The sequence below is a fragment of the Gossypium raimondii genome, chromosome 13 (assembly GCF_025698545.1).
Source record: "Gossypium raimondii isolate GPD5lz chromosome 13, ASM2569854v1, whole genome shotgun sequence".
Lineage (NCBI taxonomy): Eukaryota > Viridiplantae > Streptophyta > Magnoliopsida > Malvales > Malvaceae > Gossypium > Gossypium raimondii.
The window spans coordinates 20093498-20102764 of record NC_068577.1 but is presented as its reverse complement, the minus strand read 5'-3'; the positions used below and the strand labels follow the sequence as shown (position 1 = coordinate 20102764).

At 32.0% G+C, this 9267-nt stretch overlaps 1 long non-coding RNA gene across 2 annotated transcripts; it reads right to left on the bottom strand.

Moving 5' to 3' along the window:
• Positions 1-2605: 2605 nt before the first annotated feature.
• Positions 2606-6831, bottom strand: LOC128036076 (uncharacterized). Of its 2 annotated transcripts, none has more exons than XR_008192934.1 (2): positions 3813-6831; positions 2606-3663 (listed from the first exon to the last, which is right to left on the bottom strand). It is a non-coding gene; the product is annotated as an uncharacterized LOC128036076 (long non-coding RNA). The 2 variants fall into 2 exon arrangements; XR_008192935.1 differs by having other exon boundaries at positions 3845-6831.
• Positions 6832-9267: the final 2436 nt, after the last annotated feature.

The window sequence follows — 9267 nt, the reverse complement described above, 5'->3', positions numbered from 1 at the left end:
GGGTTAGGGCTGTTACAAATTGTATCCTAACTGCCTAACCATTTACTACGTTCAACTGGGCATTATACTTAAAATCATAATATGAGTAAATCAACCATTTAGAGGCACTTCTTATTTCCGTACACATACTATAAATCTGTTACCTTCATTTCAATATTGTGCAACTACAAGATTTACCATTACCTAATATTCATTTTCCATTTGTGCTTCTAATAATTTACAAGTAAACAATGAAATTTCACATTTATTACAATTAACTAGAAATTAATATAAATAATAATAAAGAAACTCACATATATATATATTGTTACACTACGAACTTACCTCGACAAATACAGTTGTAAAAACGAAGCAGATGACTAATCCGACACATTAGTTTTTCCTCGGTTTAAATCCGTTTGATTCATTTCGTGAACTAAATAATAATTTTTGTTAATTAAACCATTCAAATAAATTAATATTATTAACTCAAATTATAACCCTTATCAATGGTAAATTTACAAAATTACCCCTAATATTTTACCTATTTTGTAATTTAGTCCCTAAAGCGAAACTTGCAAAATTACATTTTTAACTAAAATTCATGTTAGCTGATTTTCATAGGATTCCTAAACAGTCTATGTTCATCAAAGTTTCACACTAAATCTAATGAATTTTACTCTTTTACAAATTAATCCTTTAACATTAAAATTACTAAAATCACTTAAGAAAATACTTATATCAAGCTATAAAACTCAAAAATCTATCAATTAAATTCATAAACACACCTAAATCATTCATGGTAAGTCCCTAAAAATTTAACAGTTTCAAAAACATAAAAATTACTAAAAACGGGCTTAAAACACATACCATGAAAGGTGAGAGAAGCTTAGCCGAAAACTTATTACAAGCTCCCATGGAGTTTTGGTTCTCCAACTAAAAAGATGAAGAATTTTTGTTTTCCCATCTTTTGTCTTATGTTTTAATTTAATTTATTTATATAATTACAAGTTTACCCTTTATTTATACTTAAAAATTCATTAAAAACAATGTCGCTACCATCCATTACAAACTAATTTGGTATATTTACCACTTTAATCCATTAAAACATGATTCATTAGTCATTTAGTACAACTGAATAATATTGATTGACTTTTGCGCTTTTATGATTTAGTCCTTTTCTCTTAATTAACTATCTAAACGTTAAAATTCATTAACCAAATTTTAATATGACCTTAATAATACTCGTAAATATTTAATAAAATATTTATGGGCTTAGTTTATTGAAACGAGATCCCGATACCTCTTTTTCTAAAATCACTTAACTTTTGGGATATACCACTTGAACCTAATTATTCGTTCAATTAACAAAAATCATTAAATCAAATTTCAATGAAATTCTATACTTGACTCATTAATATTAAATAATACTATTTATGGACTTACTTGTCAAACTTGTGGCCCTAAAATCACCATTTTTAACACCACTGAAAAATGGGCTGTTACAGTACTTCCTTCCCTCGCACTGATATTATTTCCCAATATGAGCTTTTAGTCCTTTTAGACTCTTAGTCCCTCAAAGATGCGTAAAATTCTTGAACTTTCGAGACCATAGCAGAGTCTTTTGGGATCACACAAAATGTTCTCATCTATGGTATCGGACCAAAGGCCAAACTTCCTGGTAGAAAACCATTGACGGTTCAAATCTCCTCTCTTGAATAAATGTGTTTCCCTAATGTTCTAGAAAATATTTTCAAAGAATTTTATTCGGGAAATGAGAGGGATTTGGAACCTTGTCGCGCTGTGTAAATATATAAAATTAATCGTGAAATATGTGCAAGTGTACACAATTGTAACAAGTAATAAAGTAATAAGTAAATGAGTATCGTCTCCTCAGGGGCTGAAAATTGAGAAAAAAATTTGTGAAAAATATATTTAACAATTTAATGAGAAAAATAATTAATCAAGGGTTTAATACAATTAATCTAATTTAAATGATTCTATTCTATATGTGTGCATTTTTTTTTTCAAAAGATACTAAAGACTTCAACAAATGACTTTTAATCGCAAGTAACACCGGAATCATTAATCCAGCTTAGCCCATGTTCAATGAAATTTAGATAAAAATTAATATGAAATCATTCATGGCATAATTGGTGAGTCACTAACATTAATTTTAACTTACCCTCCCAGGTATCGTTATTACAGAATAAAAGAGGTAAAGGTATAAGTATAATATAGAACAATTTAATCACTAGTAGGCTTCTCCCGAAGTCACTACGTTAAGTCTTGTAGGCCCATCGCATATCCCTATGTCAAATGCAACTCTAAAAAACTATGTGAAGTAACAAAACTATGTTTATACTAAAACAATTTAATCATGCATTCATAAGGTTATGTAAGGCAATAGGTACCTCCCGACATAATCGCTAAATTTAATTAATTAATCCTTTAATCAATTAAACATACACAAGTAAAGTACTTTTTCAATTAGCAACCATATTTCGTGATAAATTAATTAACTCAATTACTTATTAAACTCACGTAGAATTAATAAGTAAACATGATTTTTCCTGACTAAGTAAACACAACCGAATGCACAAAATAATTTTTTTTGGACTTAATCGAACATAAACAAAAGTTTCATAATAATTCCAAAATAAAATATCAAGACATAGTAGTTGATAAGAAATCACAAGAACACAGAGTAATCATATTTTCAATCAACAAGAACACAACAAGAATTTTAAAGAGGAAAAGGAAACATAGTTGTTTCATGGTGGTTGTTGTAGTTGTGTGCACAGCTTATCCTCCTTCTCCTCCTTGGGATGCCACAACCTATCTTGAAAGGAGCTTATTTCTTCAATTTCCCACATGCAGGAAGCTTACTTCTCTTGAAGAAGAAAAGGAAACAAAATCTCTTAAAAAGAGAATGAGAGAACGTGAGAGAGGGAGAGAATGAGAGAATGAGAGTGAATTGGATGATGAAAATAAATGGCTGAAGGAGCCTATTTATACTAAAGGGTAGCTTTAAGCTACTAAAAATAGCATTTAAAATCCCCCCTTTTACTCCCTCCTATGGCTGGCCACATGAAAGGTGGAAGAGGGGTTGATTTGTTTTACTATTTTTTAGCTAAGTGCTAAAAATAGTAAACTTGAATAGTGGAGGGGTTTGAATAGAATTTTTTAGAATTTTAGGGGCTTGAAATTATTAAAATCAATATTAAATAATTGACTTGGGCTGCTAGAAAAATGGGCTAATTGGGGTACAAATTTGGGCCTTCATTAGCGTGTGAAGCTCCTTCCATCGAGTGAATATTTTGACCCTCTTTTTTCCTTTAGTGTTTTGGTTTTCATTGATAATTTGTGCATTGCATCTCCATGTTTTTTAGAGTCCAAATTCATCATTTTAGATGCTCCTTGATGTTCATCTAGTAGCTTACGTGCCATAATTCAACTCGCTACACCATCAGGGCCTTAACGAACAAGCTCCAAGACTGTCTTATTTTCACCAATGACTTTTTACTTATAAATTCAAGTTGAATTTATTTGAACTACTTTTCCTTTCTATTTTGGATGCCAAAAATTATCATCATACATGCATGGATTAATTGAAATTAGCTCCCCATAGTTGGTCATGCTTATCATCTTTGTGGCCCAATTGATTCTGATGTCATCCTTAACCTGCATAATTTCGATCACTGAGCTCACTCACTATTTAATAAATATTTATTTTTAAATTTATCATAATTTTATAATTTAATTTCCAAGACTCTAAATAATAAAAATAAATTAATATTTTTAATAAAAATTGAAAATTAATAATAAATCACCTGGGATATATAAAGGCTTAAGATAACTATACATTTTTTAGAGTTATCATACTCCCAAAATTAGTCCATCGCTCATCTCGAGTGATGATTTATGCTAAACACATAGAAAACATAGTTAGTCCACATGGTTATGCATAACTGAAATCATGTCATTCAAAAAATTTCCACAATTGAACAGCCTGTGCTCAAGTATTATTTGAGTTCCTCTCAAATACCTAATGTTAAATAAAATCATGAAGAAAATGCTCTTTTAAGAACAATGTACGCAATTTCTCCCATTAATTTTTCTAGATAAAACTAAGCGACAATACTCAAGTTTCTTGAATGAGTTTTCATATGTTGAAATTAATAAACCCTCTCCACTAATGTAGTTAACACAGTAATATAAATTAGTAGGTCTTTACATGGTGGTAACGTGGCTAGGTTCAAGGTAGGAAAAGACGGATATTTTGGGGCTATACATACTTGGACTCCGCTTAACTTTGAACCTTTTGAAATATATTCATCACTAAGGAACCCAACTCTCATTTGTCTCAACTGAAGAGTGCTCATCATTTTTTTCTGCACATAATACTGAGAATCTTGAAATAAGAACTTCACTTTTCTCCTTCTAATTCCCCCAAAGTTAACATAAAGCATATCGCGAATAGCTAAGGGCAAAATAGTTGAAAAATAAAGAGTAATAATTGAAAGGGCACGACTTTCATTTCAAGGGTATTAAAAAACTTGGACTATACAGCTCCAAATTGGGTTCAATGGATAAACTTCTTAGTAAGATGACTTGAAAGGCTCAAATGGACCAAACAAATTGCCTAAACCATTTTTAATATTATTATGCTACTAGGATTTTGCCTCAAAGATTTACTAAATTCAATTCAGAAAACATAAACTTTCATGCATACTTTAGATTTTCTAAAAAGAAATTAATTGGAAGAAATTTTATTCATATTTACTAAAAATTAACATTCGGCTCAAAATATGAACTAACATCAGAAATATTTAAAGAAAAACAAAGAATTATACCTGAACTCAAACTAACCTATAATGTGGGACTTACTGACTCTGAGCCTTTTTCCACTTACACATAGCTCATGTGGATTTTGATCGAAAAAAAATTTCAGACTTTTTCAGACGACTCAGACTTAGACACATGTCCTGGCCCCCAAACTTAAAATTAGCAATGTCTTTATTGCGGAAGAGAAATGAATGTGAACTATGCACCAGCTAAGATCCCAGAAAAACGAGGTGAGTCATTTAGACTTGCTTAATTACCTAGTTGTTCCTAGACATATGTCATTCTTAAACATGCACACTCTCATTACCACATTTGTTTGCTTAAAAATTGCTCAAAAGAGGGATCAAAATAAAGATACCAGTATTAGGGGTAAGTTCAAGAATCCAACTTATTATGAATCATAAATAAAAATCCTAAATAAAATAACCAAAGGCGATAATTTTTTATCCTAGACAACAAAAACTCCATTAATCTGACTCAGAATTATCTAAATTTGTCTCCACTTCCACGTTATCATCATCATATCTCTACATGTTCTGATCTTCCTATCTTTTCTTTGTTGACGAGCCACAGTCCTCTTTCTTGGTTTTCGGCCTCCACGGTTGAAGAACAAATTCTAAAAATGTAGGTAATTCGTTAAAACTATTTTCTATGCATTGCTCCTATTTCCATCATCTCAAATCGTATCTCACATGACTGATTGTTCTGTTCAAACTGTATAATAGAAAGGAACGTGCATAGACTCTTCATTTAACTCAACTGAAATTTATGAAGGTTTGGCTGTTGGTGAAATTTCTTCCAAAGATTGCACCACTGTATTTTCTACTAACTTGGATGAGTAATCTATTATTGGCTTCTTTCCTGTATGATCACTAATTACCCTTTGCAATGTCGCTAACAAAAATAATTCGTTTACTGTAAAAATCTACAAAGACTTTTTTCATTTGTACCTGTGCTTGACGACATAAAGAAGTACTGAGTAATGGAAAATATGCACTACCAGATCTCTTGTTGGCACATTATTGAATTTCTTTGAAGATTATTTTCCCCACGTTAATTAATTTCTCAGTCATAATGCAATAAAACAAGATCATGCGTTCCATAGATATAGTGCAATAATTTGTGATAGGTATGAGAGTTGATCAGATGAAGTAAAACCATACCTTCGCTTTCCAGTTAAGAAATTCACGATGGAATGTATAATTACCTTGCTTTGAAATGTTCCATTCAGTGCCATGAATGGTCAATTCCCTAAGCACATCTCAAAGCATTTCACCATCAATATCCTTGCACAAATTCGAGTAGTCATCATCATCCACATCAGGCAGATAAAACAATTTATTGTCACTGAATAGTTAAAAGTAACTCCTTTCCTCTGCACATGGACTAACAGAGCATCTGTTAACGTCAAGTTGGAGTAGAATTCTCGAACAACATCTTCATCCGAAATAGGTGGAATATCACAAAATGAATTCCATTTCAACTTTTCAATATTTTCACGAACATATTTCGACACATTATCCTTCTCATCTTGCGCGAGCATGAAACCCTTATCTAGGAGCATTGGTTTCTTCTTGAAAATTGATTCATATCGCTCCCTTGTGGTTTGATTATAAAACCAAGGTAAGAATCTATCGACTTGTACAACGATGTTTTTCCGCTTATAAGACATGGTGGTTATGTGCACGCCTTCTGTGCACTGTTGATGCTCACTTCGTTGTTGTGGATTGGGATGATTGGGGGAGATTAAAAGTTGGGAGAACAATGGATGGGGTGGGGGCAACACAAGAAAAAGATTGAGAGAGGGAATGACGATTTATGAAATAAGGGCAGAAAATAGGTGTATTTATAGGGGTTGTGGGGGCTTAAGAGATAACAACCAAAAAAAAATTGAAAAGAGCTTTTCAAAATTATTTAATAAGAGAATATCAAAATTAAAAATACTTAAATAATTGATATTTATCAAATAAATAAGTAAATCTAAAATAAATTTGACTTAATAATTATCTTCAACAAGAAAATCCAATTAAAAATATTTAATTAATTCATAATCATCAATTAATTAACTAAATTTAAAAATTGATAGAACAAAATAATTAAGCCATAATTTAGATTATGTATATCAAGAGTTTTTATTTTTTAATTATTCGAAGAAAAAGAAAATTCTCCCTAGTCCAAAATTGACCATTTATTTTGCAACATCCCATATTAATGGGTTACTTAGAAAACATTTCTCAGAAACTATAATAAAATTAATTCTCAAGAAGATTGGAGGGGTCACAGTTTAGTCCATCTTAAAATCCAACCTCCTTAGCAGAATTATTTTTTCTATTATAATTTTCTTCTAAATATTGTCTAAGTAATTTACTTTTAAAGAAAAATTCAACACTTATGGATCCACTAAAGTGAGGGAGATTTTATTCTACTCAATTTCATCTCTTCCATAGTGTTTAAGACATTGGCTATTTACCTTGAATAGTCCCCCTTCCTATTGTGCAACTCTACAACTCCGTATGGATAGATCGGTGATTCAAGTAACACCCCTAACCCGTATTCATCACTGAAATAGGGTTATGGAGTATTATCTAAAAATTATACACTTAAACATTCAAAAATTCAAAACATATAATAAATTATAGCAATATCAATCTAACTCATACATATTATCCCTTATACAAGCCCTCGAGGCCCTAAAAACACACTAGAAACGAATCGGGACTAAATTGGAAACATGTAGAATTTTTAGGAAAAAGTTAAAATTTTCACACAACAAGGGTCACATGGCCATGTGGCCAGGCCGTGTGACTCACATGGCTGAGACACACGCCTGTGTCTCAGGCCATGTGGACATTTGAAGGACGGACACACGACTATGTCCCAGCCAGTGTAACTCTTTGACTTGGGTCACACGACCAAGCCACAGACCCGTGAGCCAGCCGTGTAACTTTCAAAATGGTCTCACACGCCCGTGTGACAGGCCATGTGCTAAACTATGTAACAGCCGAACTTGCAACCCCTTGAAACCCACAGAGGACGCACAGCTGAGACATACACCCATGTCTTAGGCGTGTGGACAAGAATTAGGTCATTTGGAAGCCATTTCCTTTACCCAAATTATGCACACAGTTACCATCTATTTTTACCTATTTCAAGCATTCAAAGTGTACCTAAAATATGCATAATCAAGCTAGAACAAAGTGTTACCAATTCATACAACCAGTATGCCTCAAGGTACCTCAATCACAAGTTATCAAATTAACTTAAAACATACATATACTTAGCCATTTATCAACTAAACATTTACTACTTAATTCCATACCAAATCATACCACCTTGGCCACATTCAAACATTCCAAAAGGGTCATTCATAACATGTATTCAATTGACCATTCTAGCACACACCATTTAAGCACCAAAATGCCAAAATGTTAACAATCATAAAGCCATATATACATGCCAACATAACAACCAAACCAACCACCCAAAATACCATATTTACAAGTCAAACATATTGGTCATTTCATCAAAAACAAAACACCTATACATGCCATTATTACCAAGACTTAACACCAAAATCTACCGAAATAGCCTACGGATAGTGTGATAGGTCTCCAACGAACTTCCAACCCAAAAAAACCTTCCGATTAACTGCAAAACATAGAGAAATGAACACAAGGTAAGCATATAATGCTTAGTAAGTTCGTAATACATAAACGATCCTTACCAATACACTACATAAGCATAAAATAAATATGGGTCAAATCCAACACAAGCTCGGCACAAGCCTAAGCATCACCAACAACCCAAATTAGTGCTTAATCACATAAATTCAATATCAACACATGATAAAATAACTTTCATAAGTTTAAATCATATGAATTCATACTTTCCACATTCATGAATATACATGCTTCCTACCTTCTATAGTAACATAGTAACTTGCATTATAAAGTCTTACCGAAGCTCACACGAAGTAAAGTCACGATAGTTATCACCATTCCTTTTCATAATCGATAGTTGAAGCTATCCCTTTTCATAATTCAATAGCCAAAGCTATCCCTTTTCATAATTCGATGGTAGTCACCATCCCTTTTCATAGTTGATGATGGTCACCATCCCTTTTCATAATTCGATGACCGAAGCTATCCCTTTGCATAGTTTGATAGCCAAAGCTATCCCTTTTCATAATTCGATGGTCGTTACCATCCTTTTTCATAGTTCAATAGCCAAAGTTATCTCTTTTCACAATTCAATAGCCGAAGTTATCCCTTTTCATAATTCGATGGACGAAGCTATCCCTTTTCATAATTCGATGGTCATTGATACGCCATTTAGTTTTTCCGCTGTGACATAATTTGATATTATATAATGGTAGCATTTAAAACATAATTTAAAATGATATTTAAACATACAATCTTACCTCGACGATAAAATGTAAAA